General features: G+C 43.9%; 2 protein-coding genes across 6 annotated transcripts in view; one reads left to right on the top strand and one right to left on the bottom strand.

Annotated features, from left to right (window-relative positions):
* Window positions 1–26,915, top strand: part of LOC126336352 (RING-box protein 2) — a 716,604-nt gene that overhangs the window by 220,639 nt on the left and 469,050 nt on the right. Inside the window, exon 2 of one of the 5 annotated variants that reach the window (XR_007564950.1) lies at window positions 16,075–16,357. The exons of the other annotated variants lie outside the window; for them this stretch is intronic. The gene's annotated coding sequence lies outside the window, so the exon portion shown is untranslated. The remainder of the gene's footprint in view (window positions 1–16,074; window positions 16,358–26,915) is intronic. 5 annotated transcript variants of the gene reach the window in all.
* Window positions 1–26,915, bottom strand: part of LOC126336351 (facilitated trehalose transporter Tret1-like) — a 201,332-nt gene that overhangs the window by 141,587 nt on the left and 32,830 nt on the right. The gene's annotated exons all lie outside the window — the stretch shown is intronic.

Here is a 26,915-nt window from a genome sequence, read left to right as displayed (position 1 = left end):
GTGAGGTATCGAATGTACTGCTTCCCCCTACTTATACCTCCCGAGGAGATCACGAATGTAAAATTAGAGAGATTCGAGCGCCCACGGAGGCTTTCCGGCAGTCGTTCTTCCCGCGAACCATAGGCGACTGGAACAGGAGAGGGAGGTAATGACAGTGGCACGTAAAGTGCCCTCCGCCACACACCGTTGGGTGGCTTGCGGAGTATAAATGGAGATGTGGATGTAGGACCAGTGTAAATTCTGCGGTGCCAAATACAATTTTTGTCGTAAGCGACTATCAGTCAGAAGATTGTTTACAACACCACAACGTTGCAGGACCTATCCCCGTTACCTTCCTCCGACCTTTGAACTGACTTACGTAAACAGTTTTAGGGAGACGTACAGATTAACGCGGATTCGACAACTTCTCATTCCCCATCAGTAAACATTGCCGAAGGTGAATGAAGTGATAATTGAGATAAAATTGTTAGGGTTAACAGGGGATCGAACACAAGATCTTTGGATTTTTAGTTTAACATTCTACCACTGAGACACTGAACCACTAAACAAAAACTTGCTATTGTTTTTGGAAAAACATTTTGTCTATGGAGTGTGTGATCGATACTTTTGTAATTTTTTTGTTTATTTATAGACGCAATCACATGTTTGTGACACGGTCGTAACCGGTTTCGGCCGTACAATGATCATGTTCAGATGCTAAAGGCGGCATACACTGAACACAGGTTCATGTTTGACAACGCATGAATCTGTTTCCAGTGTGTGCCGCCTTTAGCATCTGAAGATCATCATTGTACGGCCGAAACCGGTTATGACTGTGTCATAAACATGTGATTGTGTCTATAAATAAACAAAACAAATTTACAAAAATTTGGTAATTCCAGTGAGCACTCAAAAAGAAACGGTTTTTAATACGACTTTTGTTCTAAATGTGGCGCTTTAGCGAGCGGTAGATGACACCTTTTTGGGAAAAAAAATAACACCCCTTCACATAATATGCTCCCTTTTCGACAGCCATGGACCAGGTAAATATAAAACTCGGAACTGGTGCACCCAGGGGCCCAGACTTGTTATGGACAAGTGCACAACATCAGGTTTATTAGTCCTCTGTGCGCTCTCATCATGTTGAAGCTAATCTCATTTTGTCCTGACTAATTGAATACCCTGAGTAGAAGACTGGTATTAGCTGTGATCACATGGCGGTAGCAGCTCCACCCATTTTAGATAAATACATTCGGTTTCAGTCACCGAGGCCACTTTCCAGTGGTTAGTGGCTATCGGCTTGTGTGGGTACACAGACGGAGCGTTAGGACGGGCCAGCAACCATCCGCCGACAGTGTGGTAACTTCCCGCGATCGGTTGCGGGCGGTCTGGGGTTAAACGGCGCCTGATTGCTCCTGATGGCGACATTTCTTCTCGCAGTCACATGATTGTCGCTCAGGTGCACACTACAAGGTATATTAATCCTCTGTACGCTGTCATGATGAAGAAGTAAACCTTATTTTTTCTTGCCCAATGTAGAAGACTGCTATTAGCTGTGATCACGTGGCAGTACCGCCTCCACTTTTGTTCTGGATAACTACATTCCGTTTCAGCCACCGAGGCCATTTTGCAGTGGTGTCTATCGTCTTGGGGGGTACACAGACGGAGTGTTAGGACGGGCCAACAACCATCCGGCAGCAGTGTGGTAACTTTCCGCGATCGGTTGCGGGCGGTCGGGGGTTAAACGGCGCCAGATTGGTCCTGATGGCGGCGTCACGTGACACGGGCAGCAGCTGCCGCGCTTGCGCAAGGCGACGCCTCTCGCGTTGCATCTCGCGCAGAGCCACGCCACCCGCCGCGTGACGTCACAGGCGGGCGACGGGAGGTGTGTCGCCCGCCGTCACGGCCGTGATCCGCCGCTGCCGCTGTTGGCGGAATAGGTCAAGGTGGCCGCGGGCTCGTGGGTCCACAGTGCACACGACCACACCTCATTACCACGTAGGCAGCGTGGTCCGTGTAGCTCACAGGGCAGCCTCCCCATCGCACCCCCCACAGACTTAGTTATAAGTTGGCACAGTATATAAACCTTGAAAAACTCAACACAGATCAATCGAGAAAACAGGAAGAAGTTGTGTGGAACTATGAAAAAAATAAACAAAATATACAAACTGAGTAGTCGATGCGCATGATAGGCAACATCGCCTCGTGATGACTGGATGTTGTGTGATGTCCTTACGTTAGTTAGTTTTAAGTAGTTCTAAGTTCTAGGGGACGGATGACCTCAGCTGTTAAGTCCCATAGTGCTCAGAGCCATTTCAACCATAGGCAACATCAAGGATAGCGTCAGTTCCGGAGCGCCGTGGCTCCGTGGTTAGCGTGGGCAGCTGCGGAACGATAGGTCCTTGATTCAAGTCTTCCCTCGAGTGAAAAGTTAAATTTTGTATTTTCAGACAATTATCAAAGTTCAGGCACTCACACATAATCAACTTCGCTCTCCAAAATTCCAGGACATGTTCAAATTTGCTTGGACATATGCAGGACTTGAAAACGTTTTAAACATATGTTTTGACAGAGCACAGGGAAAATTGAGCGACTGTGAAACTTTTACATTCATTTGTTGCAGTTTATGTGACAAACTCTTATGTTTTCGTCACTTTTTTGGGAGTGATTATCACATCCGCAAGAAAACCTAAAACGGGCAAGGTAGAAGAATCTTTCTACCCATTCGCCAAGTCAGTGCCTCAACATAACTCCGGACATGCTTTATTCAGCTTTATTCCTCGACTACAGCTATTGTTGAGGAATGATGGTGGACGTATTGAGCATTTCCTGCAAAGACCATCATCTTTGCTATGTCTTACTTTGTTATGCTAATTATTGCTATTCTTATCAGATGAAGTGCCATCTGTAGGACATTTTTTGAACTTTTGTATTTTTTTGGTTCTAATAAAACCCCGTGTCATTCCAAGCATGTGTGTCAATTTGTACCTCTCTATCTACATTATTCCGTGATTTATTCAGTTTTCAAATTTATACTGACTTTTTGATCACCCGGTACTTAAACCACGGTGACACTCGAACGGTTTACAAAAAATTTCAGTGTTTTGTAATAAACTTTCTTTTTGACTTAACCATTTTAGTAATCGGTACAATAATATTCAAAATTAACCACAAAGAACTGAGAGAGCTGACGCAGTGGTTAGCACACTGGACTCGCATTCGACAGGATGACCGTTCAATCCCGCGTCCTGCCGTCCTTATTTAGGTTTTCCGTGGTTTCCCTAAAGCGTTTGAGCTAAATGCCGGGATGGTTCCTTTGAAAGGGCACAGCCGACTTCCTTCCCTAATCCGATGAGACCGATGACCTCGCAGTTAGGTCTCTTCCCCCCAAATCAACCCAACCCAACCCCACACCTAACCACATAAAACACTTAGAAAACGTTGCTACAGTAATGCGGACTATTTCGCTGGTTTCAACGTACTATACGACCTACATGTAGCCTGTTAATTATAATCATCAGGTTTTGGAACTTTATCTGTTTGGGACTGGGACGTCGGAACTTCTTCACAATCAACAGTGTATCCCATCCCTTCTCGATGCCATCTTTTGGATACATCGACCGCTTCTGCTAGCGCCAATGGCTTTCACACAACAAAGGTAAAGTTAATAAAAACATGGACTACCTTACTCTTCATGTAGAACCACTCCCACGATTGCCTCGACGTTTTTTGTTATCCGTACAGGTAGCTGTGAGAAAAAAAGTTTTTCCCTGGGTACTTAAAATCTGGGGATATTTGCGGGCGTTTAACTAATAACGCCAATATTTTTCATTGTTTTGGATGTGTACGTTGCACCCTGCTTCCAAGTATTGGTGTGCCGCAGGGGAGTGTCATAGGATCGTTGCTATGCACAATATACATAAATGACCTTGTGGGTAACATGGGAAGTTCACTGACGCTTTTTGCGGATGGTGCTGTAGTATATCGAGAGATTGTAACAATGGAAAATTGTACTGAAATGCAGGGGGATCTGCAACGTATTGACGCACGGTGCAGGGAATGGCAATTGAATCACAATGTAGACAAGTGTAATGTGCTGCGAATACACAGAAAGAAAGATCCCTTATCATTTAGCTACAATATAGCAGGTCAGCAACTGGAAGCAGTTAATTCCATAAATTATCTGGGAGTAGGCATTAGGAGTGATTTAAAATGGAATGACCGTATAAAATTAATCGTCGGTAAAGCAGATGCCAGACTGAGATTCGTTGGAAGAATTCTAAGGAAATGCAGTCCGAAAACGAAAAAGTTACAGTTCACTTGTTCGACCACTGCTTGAGTACTGCTTACCGGTGTGAGATCCGTACCAGATAGGGTTGATAGAAGAGAGAGAGAAGATCCAACGGAGAGCAGCGCGCTTCGTTACAGGATCATTTAGTAATCGCGAAAGCGTTACGGACATAATACATAAACCCCAGTGGAAGGCTGCAAGAGAGGCGCTCAGTAGCTCGGTACGGGCTTTAGTTGAAGTTTCGAGTACATACCTTCACCGAGGAGTCAAGCAGTATATTGCTCCCTCCTACGTATATCTCGTTAAGTGACCATGAGGATAAAATCAGAGAGATTAGAGCCCACACAGAGGCATACCGACAATCTTTCTTTGCAAGAACAATACGAGACTGGAATAGAAGGGAGAATCGATAGAGGTACTCAAGGTAACCTCCGCCACACACCGTCAGGTAGCTTGCGGAGTATGGATTTAGATGTATAGAGAAGAAATGTAGCTGCGGTAAGGTGAAAACCGAAGTGAACTTTGCTATTGGGATAATTGGTCTTCTCTTCTCTGGGCACATTGGTACGCAGTACGCAAGCGAAAGAAGTCAGTTACACGCGGATGATCGCTTGGTAGTTAGTGGGAGAGATTTCTCTTTCAATAGCTTGCAGAAAATGTGTGTGTAAGTTTAATTAAAAGTGATTCTGAAGATACGGGTCACGAACATACAGTTAATTTTGCCACATCTGACAAATAACAAAAACTGTACAGTTTTCTCCTAATTAACTGATTAAAGAAGCATACGGTAGAAGTGCTGTCCTGGAAGCTGTTTATACAAAAAAAGAGTAGCCAAGATTAGTGTGTCCGGATGGTAATCCATTGGTTCAGCATTCGATCGCCCCAATTGGTCCGAAGATATTTTCTATTGCCGTGACTTTCACTTGTGATATTGTGCTATCTGGGTAAAAATGGCGGAGTCGCATCATGGCTCGACTTTACCACAAATCCGTAGATGGAAGCAAGGATAGTTAAGACTTGGTTATCTGGAAGTCAGTATACTCGTAGATGGCAAACACAGATAGGAATGTTTGGCTTACCGGTGTACGTTTTGTCAGATGTTACGCACGCTGCCGTCAAGGTAAATAATAACGAAGTGGTCAGGTCACTCCGAAACTGGAAGTAAAAGCCGCTTAAGGCGTCATCTCACTCTAAATCCACGTAAAGTCTAAAAGCTATGCAACTTACATCTCAAGACAGTTACAACCTGCGTTCAGCGATCGGCTGGAATAACCATGCTATCCTAAATAACGCCGCAAAATCGACCGCGATATATAATCTCAAATGTCAGTACTACGGTTGATGAGTCAGATGGTGAAGTAGATATGTCAGGCTCTGTCTGACACTTGTCATTCTAATAACGACTTGTAACAAAACTTAGAGAAGATTGATTGAAGTTTTCAGTTTGAAATTGTAGATAAAAATGCCAAAGCCTTGAATTCACCTGAATATATAGTTAATCATAATATTTGATGCGTTTGCTTTCCTCTTAACTAATGAGACAGCGCTACAGCTCATCTGTGACTATGGTAACGGCCACTAGATCTTCACCTGGTTGTTAAGATATTTTATAACAAAATATTTTCTATTTGTAATTATTTCTGTTTCAATCGTTGCACAACTGTTTATGACACAATTGTATTTACAGTTCACGAGGTACGTACAATTTTAGCTACTAGTTTGCAAAATCAAAAACTGTCGTACTTAAACAAAAACAGATCTCTTATTTTACTGTTATTACTGTTTATTTACCAGTAGTTGATAATCACAGTAGTAGTACACCGCCATGGCAAGGTAATGACAGGTTACACATTTGGGAATGAATGGCTGAGGCTAACATTTGTCTGCCGATACGGACTTGGCAGAGCATTCATTTTAAAGCTCTTCGTCATATTTTGGAAATTGATTTTAGGTGTGAACTTCAGCAGGATAGACAATGAAAAAGAGTATAAATCCTGTTCTTTGCTGTGGCGTGGCGTTCCTAGCGCTGTGATTTTCTAGCGGTCCTGTGGTTTTTAGTAGTAAGAAACAGTTTCCCAGTGAGGCATCGTTACGATGTTTGAGAAACCTCGAAGCCCTCACCTTAAGTTACAATGACCGTGTAACTACTTGTTACGTCTCAGTGTTGTAGGTAATATTGAAGTATGTTGGACTAAAGGTATTTCTCCAGTGTTTTCTCTCCGTTTCTTTTAGAATTTTTGATTTCTCTTTTTAATACCTTTTGCTAGTTCGACCACGTTTGGTTCCTTTTTTGACACTCGCTAGCCGCTGCAGTAAGAGGTGTACGATCCCCTTTTTTTGAATGAAAGTGTTGCATGCAACAGCTTTCACCATCAGTGTTTTACAATTTAGAATATTTCATTTACAAAGGGACCCCACAATATAAATAAATCTTAACTTGGATTAAAATATTATTTTAGTTTACCTAATTCATTACTGCAGAGTTTCCGCTTTGTAGCTATTTTCATATTTGAGGTACTTTAAGAACTTGACGGTACACTTGACCATACATTCTGAAAGTGCAGTTGGGTGGCTGTACTTTTCGTCGAATTTACTAAAGTCAGTGTGACCGATTTTTGTCTTTGAATACTATCTAGAGTTATTCCATTAGGCGTTAGGTAAACCGCTAACTGTACGCCGTACATCTCTTTCTTTCAGACATAGTAGTTCAACAAATTCTTCAGTTAAGTGGCAAAGCTGAAAAATACGTTACGTGAACTGAAGTTTTCTATCGTTTTGCGTCTGGAGGGCGGGGGGGGGGGGGGGACGTCTAGAACATTTAAAAATCCCTTCCGTCCGTACTTCAGAGCTACCGTAGCGTTGCTGGAGTTTATTTGTTAAAAGAAATAAGTTAAAATGAATAGTCGAGATCGCAATAATATTTCTTTATTGACAGGTTTCGGATTTTATACAAGCCGTCTCCGGAATTTTTTGGCCCCTATGGCTGCTGCTGGCGGCACATCCTATTTCTCGTTGTACCTCGAGAAATACGAGGAGCGTCCAGCACGAGCCAGAGGGAGCCAAAAAATTCTGAAGACGGGTTGTATAAAAGCCGAAACTGGTGAATAAAGAAATACTACTGCGTTCTCGACTGTTCATTTTAACTTAAATATAACATCAGGTCGCTGCTCTCTGTAGACTATTTTGCGAAAATTTATGTTTATATAAAACCTGCCAGTTTCCGCCTCTTTCACTAAAACACCACCGTCCTGCTAGGTACTTGCCTCCGCACCCTGAGTTAACGCACCTCTTTTCACAGTGCACTTGGATGCTCACTCAAAGAGAGCCGTCGCCTAGAAAGCCCGTAAATGGTTCGAGCTGAAGTCCGCGCCCGCGTACGGATTGTCTCTGCTTTGCGTACGCAAAGTACCAGCTCGGTTGATGCCGAAGAGTCACCCACTGTCAGCTTTTGCAGTACACTACGGAACCGGTGCGTCCGGCTCAGAGAGCGCAATACTTTTACAGATAAAGAGGTGTGCCGGTAGACTCCTTGATTTCGCTAACTCCAAACAGCACCACAAGTATATTTAACATGGGCCTCCCAGGGAGTCCGGATCAGGGGCAGAAAGTAGCACATTTTCTGCTCGTGGTAATACATCTTCTGTGGTATGTTGAATCGTGGCAGTACTTTCAGAAGTATCTCTGTCGGAACATAATCCCCATAATGGGAAATAATAAACATTTAAGCCAGCCGTGTGTGCTCCGCCCGCAACCAATGTACGAGAATTAGGAAAAGACCGGCCCACCATCTTCAGGCTGATAAAATCCTTCTTCCCCCAAAATCCAACACTGTAGTTAGCAATGACCACCTGAAGAGCATACCGCTGTCGGAAGGTAATGAAATGTTACACATTTGGGAGTGAATGGTTAAGGCTAAGATTCGTCTACCGATACGGACTAGCAAGAACAGGCATTTTTAAGCTCTCCTTCGTATTTCGGAAATTGACTTTAGGTTTGGTTCGCAGTTTGAGACAAAGCGCTGTGAACTTGAGCATGATTAATACACAGTCCAGCCGGCCCCTGTGGCCCAGCGGTTCTAGACGCTTCAGTCCGAAACCCCGCTGCTGCTACTGTCGCAGGTTCGAATTCTGCCTCGGGCATGGGTGTATGTGATGTCCTAAGTCTAGGGGACTGATGACTTCAGATGTTAATTACCATAGTGCTCAGAGCCATTTGAACCTTTTTTTAATATATATATACTGTCCAGTCACAGTGTGTCCATCTGTCAGGGCCACAAGGATAGATGCATACTTCTGTTGATCGATTATGCCTTCCAGAATGACGAGACCACACAGGAAATGCCAGCAGAACATTCCCCATACCTTAACGCTCCCTTCTGCGGCTTGGACCCTTCCGGCGATTGTTACAGAGCCAATGGGCGTATGTCCTACGGAGCGTAAAACGTTGACTCATCTGAAAAGGCCACCTGTCACCATTCAATGGACGTGCAGTTCCGGTTTTTGAGTCGTAATTGGAGTTACTGGCGTGTAAATTTCAGCCTTCGTCGCCGATGAACAGTGGTCAGCACAGGCGCAAGAACCAGGCGCCTAAACGGTCGTTGAGAAGACACTTTTGGCAGCTCCTTTGTTCGTCTGGGTGGTCAACTGCTAAACTGTTGCACCACAGTTGCCTCGGCACCGGTTTTGGACAGCGCCATTTTGCCGTGCACTGTCTACTCTAATAACCACAGCGACACGTGAGCAGTTTACAAACTTAGCCGTTTAGGAAATGCTTCAAACTTTGCTCCAAAAGTAAATCATCATGCCCTTTTGGGTGACGGACAAATCGCTCCATTTCCGCATTACGACAACGACTACACTATTATCGCGTCCCCCCGACACTGTTATACAGGGTGGTCCATTAAACGTGACCGGGCCAAATATCTCACGAAATAGGCATCAACCGAAAAAACTACGAAGAACGAAGCTCGTCTAGCTTGAAGGGGAAAACCAGATGGCGCTATGGTTGGCCCGCTAGATGGCGCTGCCCTAGGTCAAACGGATGTCAACTGCGTTTTTTTAAAAAATAGAAACCCCCATTTTTATTACATATTCGTGTAGTACGTAAAGAAATATGAATGTTTTAGTTGGACCACTTTTTTCGCTTTGTGGTAGATGGCGCTGTAATAGTCATAAACGTATAAGTACGTGGTGTCACGTAACACTCCGCCAGTGCGGACGGTATTTGCTTCGCGATACATTACCTGTGTTAAAATGGACCGTTTACCAATTGCGGAAAAGGTCGATATCGTGTTGATGTATGGCTATTGTGATCAAAATGCCCAACGAGCGTGTGTTATGTGTGCTCCTCGGTATCCTCGACGACATCATCCCCAGTGCCCGGACCTTTCGCCGGATAGTTAAGTTATTTAAGGAAACAGGAAGTGTTCAGCCTCATGTGAATCGTCAACCACGACCTGCAACAAATGATGATGCCCAAGTAGGTGTCTTAGATGTTGTTGCGGCTAATCTGCACATCAGTAGCAGACAAATTGCGCGAGAATCGAGAATCGGGAATCTCAAGAACGTCAGTGTTGAGAATGCTACATCAAAATCGATTGCACCCGTACCATATTTCTATGCACCAGGAATTGCATGGCGACGACTTTGAACGTCGTGTACAGTTCTGCCACTGGGCACAAGAGAAATTACGGGACGATGACAGATTTTTGGCACGCGTTCTATTTAGCGAAGAAGCGTCATTCGCCAACAGCGGTAACGGAAACCGGGATAATATGCACTATTGGGTAACGGACGTGGAGCATCAGCGACCTTGGCCGGTTAATGTATGGTGCGGCGTTATGGGAGGAAGGATAATTGGCTCCCATTTTATCGATGGCAATCTAACTGGTGCAATGTATGCTGATTTCGTACATAATTTTCTACCGATGTTACTACAAGATGTTTCACTGCATAACAGAATGGCGATGTACTTCCAACAAGATGGATGTGCAGCACATAGCTCGCTTGCGGTTGAAGCGGTATTGAATAGCATATTTCATGACAGGTGGAATGGTCGTCGAAGCACCATACCATGGCCCGCACGTTCACCGGATCTGACGTCCCCGGATTTCTTTCTGTGGGAAAAATTGAAAGATATTTGCTATTGTGATCCACCGACAATGCCTGACAACATGCCTCAGCGCATTGTCAATGCATGTGCGAACATTACGGAAGGCGAACTATCCGCTGTTGAGGGGAATGTCGTTACACGTATTGCCAAATGCATTGAGGTTGACGGACATCATTTTGAGCATTTAGTGCATTAATGTGGTATTTACAGGTAATCACGTTGTAACAGAATGCGTTCTCAGAAATGATAAGTTCACAAAGGTACATGTATCACATTGGAACAACTGAAATAAAAAGTTCAAACGTACCTACGTCCTGTATTTTAATTTTAAAAACCTTTCTATTACAAACTTTTCTTCCCGGGTTCGATTCCCGTCGGGGTCAGGGATTTTCTCTGCCTCGTGATGGCTGGGTGTTGTGTGTGTTGTCGTTAGGTTTAAGTAGTTCTACGTTCCAGGGGACTGATGGCCATAGATGTTAAGTCCCATAGTGCTCAGAGCCATTTGATGCCATTTGACTAACTTTTCGTCTAAAATTGTGAGCCATATGTTTGTGACAATTACCACGCCACCTTTTACATAGCGAAAAATGTGGCCCAAGTAAAACATTCATATTTCTTTACGTACTAGACGAATATGGTATAAAAATGGGGTTTCCTATTTTTAAAAAAACGCAGTTAATATCCGTTTGACCTATCGCAGCGCCATCTAACGCGTCAACCATAGCTCCATCTGGTTTCCCCCTTCAAGCTAGAGAAGTTTCGTTCTTTGTAGTTTTTTCGTTTGACGCTTATTTTGTGAGATATTTGGGTTGGTCACGATCAGTGGACCACCCTGTATACCCTTCACTGCCAGTGGTGGCACCTGGCGACTGTGAGTGGTTACTGCACTTAGATATCCAACGTAGGCGGCGTTCACATTGTGGTGAGTGGACTGTGGAGAACCTTAGCTCTGCCTAACTTTGATGAATGTTTTCCGAAGCTTAAAAAAAAACATAGCTCCAATTTGGTAAGACCATTCTTTCAGTGCCGAGGCGAAAACACGGCAATCTGGAACTGGTTGCGTGATTGACTGTTCGTGGAAACAGATGCGGCATGGTGGGTCCGTTGATAGCAGGCGCAATTCTGTTTCGCAACTGCGTCGCCGGCGCCGAAAAGTCAAATCGCGGATGGCTTCTGGGGGCGGGGCGGAGTCGAGCTTGCGTAACGCCCAGTACGGACGTCATCTGCCAACACTCGCGGCGGACAAATAAATTGGCAGCAATCAACGGCAGCATTTCGCGACGTCCTCGGACAAGTCGTTAAGAGTCGCGTGTGTCGTCTGCGTGAGAGCCTTGAACTGTCGTTGCCATTGAATTTCGCGAGTCCCCTTTGTGCTGTCGGCTTGTGTGAGCGGTTGGAGCTTCACGTCACAGACATCCCCCCCCCCCCCCACCTCTCTCCCTCCACCCCTACCAGCCACTCACAGCTCGTTATTTCTCTCTTCCTTTGTCCTCTGTCCAAACGGAACAATGGAGAAAAACGGAGAAAAAGAACGGTATCGTTTTAGATACATGGCCTCGCGAAAAGTTGTCCGGCGTGCAAGCGCCGCCGGGTAACGTTACGTAAGCTGCAGGTAAGCTAGTTACCGCCAGTGGAGGCAAAAACGATCAACGGGGTGGGCCGTAGCCTGCAGGTCCCCCCAAACACGGGCATAGTGTTTACAAGTGACTGGCGAAACGTTGAGCAAGAAGGCTCTGGTTTTTTTGGCAATGTCCAGTGTGAGAGGAACAGAAAAAAAGTTAACACTCGCTGTTGGCCGTTTCATTGGAGTTAATCTGCTTTTACGAATATAACTAAACTGAAATAAGTACGCCTGATCTACCGAGACAGAAAATTTGCCACGAAGTATTCTCGGGAACGCGGTGAAATTACTGAAGCGTTAAAACATCTTGAAGGAACTTTTCCAAAAAACCATAGGCGTAGGCTCGTCATTGCTGGTGCTACGTCTAGGTCTTCAGTATGCCCACAAAAGTACTTTCTGAAATGATGTAGTCGTTAACCAGTGCTGCAAAATTACACAACTGCGAGACTTCCCCTCCAGTGTCCTTTGGAGGCGAGATAAGAGTTTCAAAACTAGAGCTTCAGTTTGATTTTGTAGCGATACATTTAGACAGATCATCACGTGTTATTGAGGAATACCGCGTGATCTTAACAAGGGTTGCAAAATCAAAATGTATTTAATGACAACTTTGGGACTCTTAGTACCTTTGTTTTGTAACATCATGTAACTGATATAGTTAATCTGACATGGCTCGAGGTATTTCATCAGTCCACACGCCAAATATTCGGCATGTTAAAAACTGAAATGTACAGGATTATGTTTCGCAGTAATTGCATTACATTTCTTTGTGAACCTGCTTTTAGGCGTCTTGGCCTAGAGAGTCTAAAACAGGTTCACAACGAAATATAAATTAAACTTTATGGAACCTAAATACTGTGAAACAATTTCCATTGATTCGGTCAGTTTGTACTAATACTTGCTGGCCGCAAAGCGTCGTGCTAATATATATTAGTTAAATTGACAGACGCAGTGGAAATTATTTTGTAAATTTAGAACAGAGTTGTAGACCTGAACCAAATATGTATAATATAGAGAAATTTAATGTTATTTCTGTGTGTTCCTGTTTTTAATACGCCGACGAAATATTCTGTGAAATGTTAGACGATTTTCATCGAGGAGGAGGCTAATCTGAAGTTATGTCGTTATTCAACACTGCCGGGGAAATGGTCTGTTTGGAGATGATGTCAATCCACAGACACTTAAGACACTTTATATATAGTTCATTAATAAGTCAGCTTTGTATTGGAGCTCCTCATGAAGACGCACGAAGCGACATGACAGAAAGAGGTGCGCTATTAAACCAAAACAAGTCAGATGAGCAAATAGGTGGATGGAGTGATGGTGGTGGTGGTGGTATGATGTGGGGATGTGATTATGATAATAAGCAGTATCGTCAGCTCTAAAATACAGCCTAACGCTACAAAAAAAACGAAAGAAGGCGTCATAATTAAATACTTCTGTTAGTTTGTTTTTCAATTACTTGGCATCATCAATGCAGTCTGCACAATTACTATTTCTGGTGGCCAAGAGTAATTTTGACTACATCGTTGTAGAGACAGGTCGGTGTTCCTGTCTTGTGTGAGCCTAAATGAATATAAACGTTGTTCAATGTACAAGAGAGAACAACATGAAACGATCTAGACAAACAGCTAAAAAGATCCATGTCGTGTATAATTATACAGACTGATTTCGCAGTTATGTGCTGATCACTGAATTAGTAGAACTAGCGATGAAAATGTAATATTTCTATTATGTTTATCTCATAGGTTAGAATACGTGTTATCCGTTTTTTGGAACTGAATGTTTGTTTTGCACCAAACATGTTTCACTTATTGATATTAGGCAGCATCATTGTTTTTCCCCTCACTTTTTTAGCGTGTCTAGTGTTAATTGTGGAGGCACTAGGCGAACACACTAATTTTCCAGTTGAAGTAACATTTCTGATTACAGTGGCATGTTACTAGAGAGTGTAGCGTCTTTTAGCTAGTATCTCTCAGCGAAGATGACATTGGTTGTACTGTAGTCAGTTCAATAGGAAAAGTTTGCTGAAGGATTCCACCTAACGCGAAAATTAGTCTATATGCGGAAATGTAATACGCTGTTTTGTACGGCGATATCAAGACCATCAAGAGGAGAAAGAGAAAGTGGGTGCTGAGTCGCATTACCTACTGCCGCTGCTTTTTCCTCGGTTAATGTTCGACTGGGATGAAGTTTCTCTCTCGTTGTTTGGCCTCGCTCTCCAGTAGCCTCTCCCAAGTCGTGGCAAACTGCATCATTAGAACGGTCTGCGATTGCGCACTTCCTGCGATCAGATAAGCGTACAATGGCTGACGATGAAAGTTTGTCTGTCTGTTACGACCCCTCCCCCTCTCTTTTTTTTTCTTGATCGGAGTGGCATCAAGTTCAAATTTGAATCGCATACAAAGGTATATGGTCCCTTGGCAGAGTAAAAATATTCAGCTTCTAAGACAGTGAACTCGAAAGATACGGCCATTTACGTCACGTAAAGGGTGAAAATTATTGAACTGTATGGAAAAAAACTAAATTAGTTAAAAACTGCGGTGTGCACACACTTTATGCAACATGTAAACGTCACTACAGATATTCGGATTTAGGTTATGACATGTTCGATATGTCTGCTATCATTGGCGACGATGTGGCGCAGACGAATAGCGAAACTCTGCATGATCCGCTGAAGTGTTGGATCATCGACGCTGTCGATGACCTCTTGAGTGGCTCTTTTCAGCTCAGCAATGGTTTTGGGGTTATTGCTGTACACCTTGTCTTTAATATACCCCACAAAAATTAGTCGCATGTATTCAGATCCAGAGAATATGGCGGCCTATCGAGGCCTATGCCAGTGGCCTCTGGATGCCACAGAGCCAGAACGCGGTCCCCTAAGTGTTCGTCCAGTACAGCACTCTCCTGCTTCGTTGGGGTCGAGCTCACTCTTGCATCAATCATATCTTATTCGAAATCAGGGTCACTTTGGATAGTGGGGATGAAATCATTTTCCAAAACCTTCACGTACCATTCTGTAGTCACCCTGCCATCAAGGAATGTCGCACCGATTGTTCTGTGAATGGACATTTCACACCACACGGTCGCCCATTGAGGGTGAAGAGACTTCTCGATCGCGAAATGCGGATTCTCACTCCCTCAAATGTGCCAGTTTTACTTGTAGACGACCCCAGTCAAATGAAACTGGGCTTCGTCGCTAAACTAAACATACTAATTCCCATGATGCCTCGCGACCAACCGTGTAGTTCGAACGTCCTAACGCAATCCGTTCAGAAGTTACGACGATCTTATTTCACATAGTTCAATGATTGTCACCCCGTATTTTAATACTGAGTAATTCATTCATTAAAACCTAGACGGTACTTCCCCTTGGAGGTTTCACCGTACAAATAAGGAAAAGAATCAGAAAAATGTCGATTTTTAATTATAAAGGACGAAAACTACTTCTTTTGTCATTTGTTATCCGCCTTCAGACTTGAAATTAAAGCATCGAATTGCTCTGAGCAATATGGAACTAAACTTCTGAGGTCATCAGTCCCCTAGAACTTAGAACTACTTAAACCTAACTAACCTAAGGGCGCCACACACATCCATGCCCGAGGCTGGATTCGAACCTGCGACCGTAGCGGTCGCGCGGTTCCAGACTGCAGCGCCTAGAACCGCTCGGCCACAAGGGCCGACAATTAAAGCATCCTCGGAACTCTTAGACTCCTTGCCAGTATCATTGTCGATAACAGGCAGAAATCGAGATTCTTGAGTCTCGGAAAGGATGAACCTACCAGTATACATCATTAAGCGTGTACAGAATCTTCAGTGCCCTACTCGCTCCTGCCGAGTTTTTGCTTCTGTATTCACCAGAATAGTTCTGGTTTTGCTTCTGGGTTCAGACGTTTAAAAACTCGCAGGATTATCAGACTAATACTTGAACATACGTCTTGCCAAAAGAAAATTTAAATGTCTCGTGAAATGTGGAGAAAACGTAACTTAGATTGTATGTCGTTTTTTTCTGCCTTTCGTTGCCTTGTTTTTGACTCCTTTTTTCTTAAACGATCTTCTTTTTCTTGTGTTTCAGGTAAGTGGCCTAAACGACAAATCGGTCATCGGCTCCCGGGACTCCTTCTTTCGTGAAGGGCTTCGTGTCGTGGAAGAGTTTCGCAGAAATTCACCTGCCTTTGCTGACATTATTAGAGGACACGCTGGGCTCGGATGGAAGCGGCCAGTGAGCCTCGCGTTTCTGGTTATCGCGCCTTGTTCTTTCTTTCCTTAATAGCTGCAGATAAGAGCACAGTAAAGGCGCAAAGGTCACATCCATAAAGCGGCCCGTTAAGAAGTGGGTTTCTGCAGCAATGACGCAGGTGAGGATACAAGGACGTGGAATAAGTGTGGTGCGTGCATCAACCCTTACGGAACACCGTTATTACCATTTCCCTTCGTGTTGGCTACTTCATAGGCAGACAGTGAGAGTTGGAGGAACTGACGGGAACAAAGTGAGTCGGCGGGCACATACGTTCGTACCGAGTGATTTCGTCAGACTGCTGTTGTGCAACGGGAGAGGCAGTCGTACTCGTATCGGCGGCATAGTTTCGTTTTTGGAGCGGCGGCTGCGGTGGCGCCAGGGCGCCGACCAATGGGAGGCGCCGGCCGGCTCACGCCCTCGGCGCGGCGGCACGTCATTGGCTGGCGGCGGAGGCTCGCCTCGCCGCGCCGTTGCCGCCGGCGGCGTGGCGACTCCGTACCTGTCGGCGCCAGCCGCGCCGCTCCCCTTCCAAGGCCGGCGGGGCAGGGTAGGCTGTGTCTGGACTGGAGGGCCTTCACCTTTCCTCTCCCCCAGGCGTCTCCGTGTTGCTCCTCTCGCACACGGTCTGCTCTACAGCAGTCAGACCACTAGCTCTCACCGTATTTTGCTGTAGATACGGTCAAGGGACACAAGTGAACTACGCTGACGGAATGAAAATGGCAACACTTTGTAGTTGTGCGATACGAACGAAAGTTGGTACGCGTGTTTCTGTCCCTGAAACATAATCACTGTTCCGATTACGGGCCAGTCGCATCACCATGATAATAAGGATCGGGTTTGCTGTAAATGCACGCTGTATGCTCATGAGCGTACTTACAGTACTGGCCATTAAAATTGCTAAGCCTCGAAGATGAATTTAACCGACAGGAAGAAGATGCTGTGATATGCAATTGATTAACTTTTCAGAGCATTCACACAAGTTAGGCGCCGGTGGCGACACATACAACGTGCTGACATGACGGAAGTTTCCAACCGATTTCTCATACACAAACAGCAGTTGACCGGCGTTACCTGGTGAAAAGTTGTTGTGATGCCTCGTGTAATGAGCAGGAATGCGTACCATCACGTTTCCGACTTTGATAAACGTCGGATTGTAGCCTATCGCGATTGCGATTTATCGTATCGCGACATTGCTGCTGGTGTTGATCGCGATCCAATGACGATTAGTAGAATATGGAATCGGTGAGTTCAGGAGGGTAATACGGAACGCCGTGCTGGATCCCAACGGCCTCTTATCACTAGCAGTCGAGATGAAAGGCATCTTATCGGCATGGCTATAACGGATCGTGCAGCCACGTCTCTATCCCTGAGTCAGCAGATCGGGACGTTTGCAAGACAACAACCATCTGCACGAACAGTTCGACGACGTTTGCAGCAGCATGAGCTATCAGCTCGGAGACGGTGGCTGCGGTTACCCTTGACGCTGCATCACGGACAGAAGCGCCTGCGATGGTATACTCAACGAAGAACCTGGGTGCACGAATGGCAAAACGTTATTTTTTAAGATGAATCCAGGTTCTGTTTACAGCAGCATGATGATCGCATACGCGTTTGGCGACATCGGGGTGAACGCACATTGGAAGAGTGTATTCGTCATCGCCATACTGGGGTATCACCCGGCGTGATGGTATGGGGTGCCATTGGTTACACGTCTCGGTCACCTCTTGTTCGCATTGACGGCACTTTGAACAGTGGACGTTACATTTCAGATGTGTTAGGACCCATGGCTCTGCCCTTCATTCGATCCCTGCGAAACCCTACATTTCAGCAGGATAATGCACGACCGCATGTTGCAGGTGCTGTTCGGGTCGTTCTCGATACAGAAAATGTTCGACTACCCTGGCCAGCACATTCTCCAGATCTCTCACCAACTGAAAACGTCTGGTCAATGATTTCCGAACAACTGGCTCGTCACAATACGCCAGTCACTATTCTTAATGAACTGTGGTATCGTGTTGAAGCTGCATGGGCAGCTGTACCTGTAGACTCCATTCAAGCTCTGTTTGACTCAATGCTCAGGCGTATCAAGGCCGTTATTACTGCCAGAGGTGGTTGTTCTGGGTACTGATTTCTCAGGATCTATGCACCCAAATTGCGTGAAAATGTAATCACATGTCAGTTCTAGTATATTATATTAGTCCAATGAATACCCGTTTATCACATGCATTCCTTCTCGGTGTAGCAATTTTAATGGCCAATAGTGTACGTTTCAGACTGGTCGTGGGGAGTTGATGTTACTGAAGAATGACTTCAAGACGATAAAGACGCCATTGTCAGCATCTCACTGAGTTTCAACGAGGTCGTGTACTATGGCTACGAGAAGCTGGTTGTTTCTTCTGCGATATTGCAGAGGTCTTGGCAGGAATGTAGCCACTCTACAGGATAGCTGGCAGCGGTAGTCACGAGAATGTATGGTCGCAAGAAGACGGGGCTTCGGACAGTGCTGAAGCACTACCGACAGAGAAAACAGTCGTGTTCGACATACGGCTCTAGTGCATCGTACTGTATCTGCAGCGACCTGTTACAGATACGTTAGTTCAAGGACAACTCTGCGCCAGACGCCCTGTAGCGTGCATTCCACTGACCCCAAATCACCGCCATTTGCAACTTCAGTGGTGTCAAGCGAGAGCTCATTGAAGGGCAGATTGGAGGTCAGTTGTGTTTTCTGACTAAATTTGGTTCAGTCTCGTGCCAGTGATGATCGTGTGTTGGTCAGGGGGCGGCCGAATGAGGGCGTGCAGCTAGACTGCCCGCGTGCTGGACACACTGGAAGCACCACACCTGGAGTTAAGGTTTGGGGCTCGATTTTGTATCACAGCAGGAGCACTCTCGTGGTTATCCCACGCACCCTGTCTGCAAATTTGGAAATCAGTTTGGTGGTTCTAACTGTTTTGCTGCCATTCATGAACAGCATTCCAGGGGGTGCTTTCCTACAGGATAACGCTCGCCCACATACCGCTCTTGTAACCCAACACGATCTACAAAGTGTCGACATATTGCTTTGGTCTGCTCGATCACCAGATCTGACTCCAGTCGGGCACACCGATGGGACGTGATGGGACGACAGTTCCAGCATCATTCACAAATAGCGTTAACAGTCCGTGTATTGAGCGACCAAGTGCAACAGCCTTGGAACTCCATCCCACAGACTGACATACAGCACCTGTGTAACGCAGTTCCTGCACTTGTGCTTGTTTGCTTTCAACATTCGGGTAGTTACACGGGTACCAGCCTTTCACTTTTGCAATGGATTTTCTCGCGCTTACATTAACTTGTGATTTTGCAGTGTTAATCACTCAAATATGTTACCTAGACAGATGTATTCCCGAAATTTCATTAGTCTATATTAATTATTTTTTGCTGTTGTGTTTTTTTCCGCCAATGTACATTTAAACACTACAGCCTTCATTCGTAGCTAACAGCCGGCCGTCCTACGCAGGATGCGGCTTCGATCCCCGGTACAGTACCAGACCGAAAAAAATAGGCAATCTATGATCATGAAACTTCGTATTACTTAAAGGGGGTAGGACGTCAAACGGGCCGACTTGGAGCAGGAGAGGCACCACAGGACAGTTAATTTTCTACTGTCTATAGTTTTACAAATAAATTCATAAAACTTTGTTAGCTTGACCAGGAAGGATTCAGGATTCACACTCATAGCAGTGGGAGTGCAAAACCATAACAATTTTTTTTTCACTTAGTGTTTGCTGCATTTGTTGCTACAGCTACATTTTTCTTCACAAGTAAGAGAGAGTCTTTAATGAATTTTTCACAGCATGCAAACCATACTTAAAGGTGTGTGAAACTCTAGAATTTTCCAAATCTATAAAAAACTGTGGTAAAATTGAGTTAACTACAAAATTGTTTTTTTTCTAAACTTAAAGTTTAAAAAGTAACTGCTCATTCATTTTTTCATAAATTAAATAGATTCTAGAGTTTCAGAGACCTGTAATTATGGTTTGTACGCTTTGCAAAATTCATCGAACAGTCTCTCTTACTTATGAAGAAAAGTGTACCTATAGCAAGAAATGCAGCCAATAGTAATTGAAAAAATGATGAAATTTCACATGTAAAAAAAAATTATTTTGTTATGTTTTTTAACTTCCGCTGCTACCAGTGTTGAATCCTGAATCCTTTCTGGTCATTCTGACAAATTTTTATGAATGTACTTGTAGAAGTATAGACAGTGGAAATTAAAATGTACTGTGGTGCCTCTCCTGCTCCAAGCCGGCCCGTTTGACGTCCTACCCCCGCTTAAGGGAACGCAGCTGCGTGACGTTCACAACTGCCGATATTTCGACAGGTGCACACCCTGTCATTTTTCAAGGCAAAACTAACATACTGCACTGATGGTGTTAGTGCTTCTCAATGTGACACATTTTTTATAAACGGTGATTTGTTTTCGAGGAGATTTTAGTAGAACTCTGCATTTTGGTTGTTCAGCCAACATCGAAAATATCAGCTCTTTATCCTTATGGAAATGCTATGGATTCTTTTCGTTATCCTTCATCCACGGAAAGTGGACGACAGTCACGGGGTACCATTGTCACCCCAGGAGAACACCGGGTAGGGGGAGCGATCAGTTCAGTAGCCCAAAGAATAAGCATGTGGGGCTGAAACACACGAAAGGGGTGAAATGTCCACCTACACCCTTGAATTATTTACGAAGTAAGTTTGTAGCTGTTACCACAAGGAGTCTTTGAAGCTGTAGCGCAGTGTGGCCTGGTTTGAAACTTTCATGGCACCACAACAGTGTGCTAGACAGGATCTCGAAGTCGTAACTTTGCCTATCGTGGCAATGAGATGTTGAGGCCCTCACAAGTTCAGTTCAGTTTCTGATTTTATAACGCACGAAACGCCTTTTGCGTTTCTCACTGTACACCCTTTTTGCTCCAGACACATATCGCCTTTTATTTTAAAAAGCGTCTTCAGTTGACTTTCTAAGATACCAAATGGTAACTGGAAACAGTTCGCACTGTAAAGCTTCAGATGTCCATCTCGTCCAGAAAACTTGGAATGTTACTACGCGGTTGCTGTTCTGTAGTTAGTATTTTGTAAGAAATTGTAGCCATTTACGCATGTCATTTTGTGGCATCTTGCACCCGTGCCGGGCAGAACAACATCAGGAATGCTGTACTTACGCTTCACATTCAAATATTTTCACCATATTTGTAGAAAAACTGTTCATTTTTTCGATCCACTATTCTGTTTCTGTACTCTTTGATAATTTACGTTTTGTATTCCAAAAAAAGTACATTTTTTGAATAACCATTAGAGACCGTATTAAAATAGATCATCACAAGCAGTTTTGTTCTTAAATAAATCTACTTTTCAACACACACTAGACGTTCAGCTTACTGTGAACAAGCACGATATGTCAGATCCTGCGATAAATGGTCAATCCAAAAAACAAATTTAGAAGTATTAAAATTTGTTGTTGTTTATTGGCGGCTCCATGAAGTGCTGTGTGCACAACGACCATATACGTGAAATTAGAAGGAAGGTCAGCGTTGGCCGTAATACCGATGGTTTATTGACAGAAAAATCGATTTTCAATCGCATAGTGATGATCTTCAGTGCTGTGGTGTACAAATTGAACTCAGAGGCAATGGTGTGAAGTTATTATCAGTAACCAAAGCTTTGTTTACTGATAATAACTTGACACCATTGCCTATGAGTTCAATTTGTACACCACAGCACTGAAGATCATCACTATGCGATTGAAAATCGATTTTTCTGTCAATAAACCATCAATATTACGGCCAACGCTGACCTTCCTTCTAATTTCGTAGTTGTTGACGAACGGTTAACAAACACGTGCAACGGCTGTACTGTAGGAACTAGATAGATCCATATTAAAGAGATTCGGTGAGGAAATCAATGACTTTCTGACAAGACATCCTACGCCACGTTCATGATGTAGTGATGCAAGACTGCATATTTAAAAATAAACGTGATCCTTTCTGTTGTGATTTTGTGCCGTATAAACACTGTAAACGTCATTAGCTAAAAAGTAACACATTTTGAGTAATTTTAAATTCCTCTATAGAAGTTCGTCATTATAGTCGAATTGTGCAATTCTGCTCAAGGAAAGATAGGACTAGTGAAACAATGAGTTTGCTTCGAATTCCGGCTGTCGTGCTGTGATGCACATTACTAGTTGTTTCGCTAAGTCAGATTACGGAAAAGTTGGGGCAACCAAAACTGAGTCAGTTGCCCTCAGTGTGTTTCCCTGACTGTATGAGTCTTGTCCTTCAGAATTATACTCTGCTTACAGTAATTAGGAAAAAAACTCAAAAGAAAATTTTAACTCATTTCCAGGATATTGCAATACATAGTTTCGAGCGTTTAATTGAACATTCTTAGCGCTAACTGTGAATAAAATTCTAGGCGTTATAAACTACTAGTGTGTGAGTGGAAATGGTGGCCTGCCAGTGCGTTAAGCAGTTGCGAACTCTTTATATGTCGCTGGACGTGACAGGTGGCGCGTTGAGCAGGCGACTGCTACATTTTAAACAGTTAATCAGTATTCCGTTGCATAACGACAACGCTGTTGCCAAACTGACGTCTCGCTGACTTGACGCGCCAAGTGTGTGGGCTAAAGTCAAGTAATTTGCAAATGCACGTACCCGATGGCATATGCCCGAACCGAATTCGATTTCTATACTGAAGTAACGTTACTCTTTGAAGTAGTCTCATTTAGGTATCAGTCACGCCCAAATGGGAGACAAAGTAGGCGGTTCGGGTGTGGTCGTGCGTTTATGACGCTGGCTACCATTTAGTTTAAATTAACGCTGTATTGGTACTGTTGCTCGGCCTTCCAACATAGTTGACTTCTTTCCTTTGTTTACTTTAGTTCCAGTGGATAAAAAAAAGAAAGAAACTGAATAGTTATGGGTTGTATACAGACCGCGGGGTAATTCAGGCGACCCTACCTGTTTATTAAGCACAGCGAAAAAAAGAATGGTTCCTCTGATTTGTACTGCGAAAATTACCACTCTGTTGTACAGGCTATTTGCATATGTTTTATTACATTCCTTTCGCTACATTTTAGAATCGCTTATTTTGTCTCCATTTTCTGCTTCAAATGGAATACGGTCCCCCATTGCCGTTATGGCCGAAGAACGTGGACAATTGTAAGACTCACAAGTTGCGACATGGTCGCGAGTAGAACCATGATCCAGAAAATATGGAATTAATGTCTTTTATTTCCGTGTATGATCACAAAGTCGTTAGGTCCTTAGACTACCGGTTTCGGCCAGCGATGATCATCTTCAGATATATTTTAAAACGTGCCCTAATGGAATGAAGACAATGTCACTATGGCTTCACTATATTCGGATATGAAGATGATGATCGCTGGCTGAAATTGGTGTCTAAGGACCTAACAATTTTATGATCATAAACGGAAAGAAAAGAATTTTGTTCTGATGTTAAGACTGATTCAGCACGAGCCGGTGCCTTAACTGAAATGAAATGTCATTTTAGCTTACGGAAGGATGGCCAAGTTTAGCGTCTCATCGACATCGGCGTAGGTAACGATAGTTCACTAGGACGTCATTCGGAAAGAAATACTTCCACACTTTTGTTCAAGGAAGCACGCCGTCCATTCATAAAACTGACGTAAAAATTATACAACACTGATATCACGATGTGTGGTCGGGGATTCGAACCCCGCCTCTCCAGAAGACGAATCCTTCGTCAGCCGCCGCGCCTCTTCATTCGACACCATGACAGTGTCGGGATGACTCTGCAACCATTTAAAGAAAGAAAAAGGGCGGAAGATCATGAATTTATCTGATAGTTTATAAAATATATGAGGCCTAGTTGTCGCATCAAATATGAATCGTCCTCCATCCTCTTCGTCAGGAAAGTCGTGGCTGTTGTTGTGATCACATATTCAGGAATGTATGGAGCATCACCAGCAATCAATCTAAGAGGGCTGCCCAGATTGTCTCCTACGTCGTTTACCTAGATTACGAACAGCAGAGAGCATCTAACGCCCTTGGGGAACATCAGATATCACTTCTGTTTTACATGATGACTTTCCATCTGTTGCTACAAACCGTGACCTTCCTCATAGGAAATTGCGAAATGAGACGGTACTCCATGGGCACGTAATTTTATTAGCAGCCGCTTTTGAGAAACGGCATCGAAATATTTCTGAAAATCTGGAAATATGAAATCAGTTTGAAATCACCTATCGAATGAACTGATTATTCTCGCGAGTAAAGAGCTAGTTGTGTGGCAAAGAAAGACATTGTCTGAATCCGTACTGACTGTGTTCAAAATGTGTGTGAAATCTTATGGGACTTAACTGCTAAGGTCATCAGTCCCTAAGCTTACACACTACTTAACCTTAATTATCCTAAGAACAAACACACACACCAATGCCCGAGGGAGGACTCGAACCTCCGCCGGGATCAGCCGCAGAGACTGACTGCGTGTCAATAGCTAATCCATAATGTTCGATGATCCCAAAATCCCACTGCAACTCGACATCAGTGACACAGGCCTGTAATTCAGATGATTACTTTCAATTCCTTTTGAGTCTTGGTGTGAGCTATGCAATACGGATCTTTCTTCTCACGAGTGGCTGTATATGATTGGTAAGTGTGCTGCTGTTACGTCAGCATACTCTGAATCTAATTGGTATACAATATGGACGCGACGGCATCCCTTTATTCAGTGATCTGAGTTGCTTCGCTGCACCGAGGATATCAGGTTGCCGGCAGTTGTTGATACGGATTCTGGAATATTTACTTCGGCGTTTTTGGTGAATGAATTTCGGAAAACTGTGTTTAGTACCTACGCTTTAGGGGCGCTGTCATTAAAATCATCACCACTGTTATCGCGCAGTGAAGGTATTGTTGTGTCTTAACGCTGGTGCACTTTACATACGACCAGAATCTCTCTGGATTTTTTGCCAGGTTTTCTGTTACGGTCGCACTTGCTGATAGTGGGCGCACAGCACATGATGGAGTACTCCGCATGATAATAGAGGAAGGCTAGGTCTCAGGTGTCAGGTGATTGTCTATTGAAAGGTAGGTGTGTGTGTGTGTGTGTGTGTGTGTGTGTGTGTGAGAGAGAGAGAGAGAGAGAGCGTGAACCTGTCAGTGGAAAAGTACAAGAGTGGAGGACTGCAGTGTTCGTTGAGAACCGTGTGTCGAGGCCGAGCGAATTCCTGCGTTCTCAGCGACTGCCTGTTGCAAAACATGGCAGGAATCTAAAACACGGCATACTTCTTCTGTGGCGGCGACGGGCACGTTCGTACAGCGAAGCTTCGCGAACACACACACACACACACACACACACACACACACACACACACACACACACACCTCTGTTGCATCCTGGAAGTTGGTTCACGGTAAGGTAATAATGTTTTGTCGTAAACTTCATCTCCTTGTAAGCAGTCGTAACCTTCAACAGTTTCGTCGCGACGTGAAGTGGGTTGCTTTGTTCGAGAAAAGAATAGTACGAAGCCGTTGCGTAGCAGTGTGTTGTCGTAGGAGCAGCACTGTAGAGTACAGTTACCAGCGGTAGACACTTCCCTTTCCTGTTGCGATAAATGAGTTAAATCAGCTGTGTAATATTCAGGATGTCAGCGTTATCTCTTTAGGTCCCTTCCACGATTCTAGAACATTCGTCTGCAGATGGTGCTTGCGAAATATTCCACGCAGTAAACTGAACTACGGGATCCATCATATCCAGAGGTTAGCTCGTACACAAAATCCTACACCGGCAACACTTCGGCAGCTATAGACGGCTACAGTGACAAATGTCTGCAGGGGACTTCCAACGACTTCTTGAGATCCAGCCGCGTCGAGTTTCTGCACTACGCCCGGGCAAAAGAATGTCAGACCTGACATTGTATCCCATTACTTTCGTCACTTCATGGTAATACTACGCATTCACTTTAACTGATTTCTCAGGTCCTCTGCCGTCTTGGACAGAATTACAATGTCTGGGGTAAACCTCAAAGTTTTCATTTCTTCTCCTTGATTCTCTTTCGAAATTTCTCCTTTATTTACTTCATTAGTCGCTCAACGTAAATCTAGGAGTAAGATACAAACAGCTGCCGTGGAAACTGTGTATTAAATTAAGGGAGGTAGGACGTCAAACGAGCTGACTTCGAGAAGGAGAGGCACCACAGGACATTTTAATTTGCACTGTCTATACTTTTACAAATAAATACATAAAACTTTGTCAATGTGACCAGGAAGGATTCAGGATTCACACTGATATCAGTGGAAGTTCAAAAACATGAAGAAATAATATTTTTTTAAATGTGAAATTTCATGACTTTTTCTCTTACTGTTGGCTGTATTTGTTGCTATAGGTAGACTTTTCTTCGTAAGTAAGAGAGGTTCTTTGATGCATTTTGCACAGTTACAAACCAAACTTACAGGTGTATGAAACTCTAGAATTTATTTAATCTGTGGAAAAATGAATTGGTTGTTACGTTTTAAACTTAGTGTTTAGAGAAAACTCGAGTTTTATAGATAATTATCTCAATTTTTACCACAGTTTTTAATAGATTTGGGAAATTCTAGAGTTTCATACACCTGTAAGTATGGTTTGTATGATGTGCAAAATTCATCGAAGAATCTCTC

This window comes from Schistocerca gregaria, chromosome 2, assembly GCF_023897955.1.
Source record: "Schistocerca gregaria isolate iqSchGreg1 chromosome 2, iqSchGreg1.2, whole genome shotgun sequence".
NCBI lineage: Eukaryota > Metazoa > Arthropoda > Insecta > Orthoptera > Acrididae > Schistocerca > Schistocerca gregaria.
This window is presented reverse-complemented; position numbering and strand designations above follow the sequence as displayed.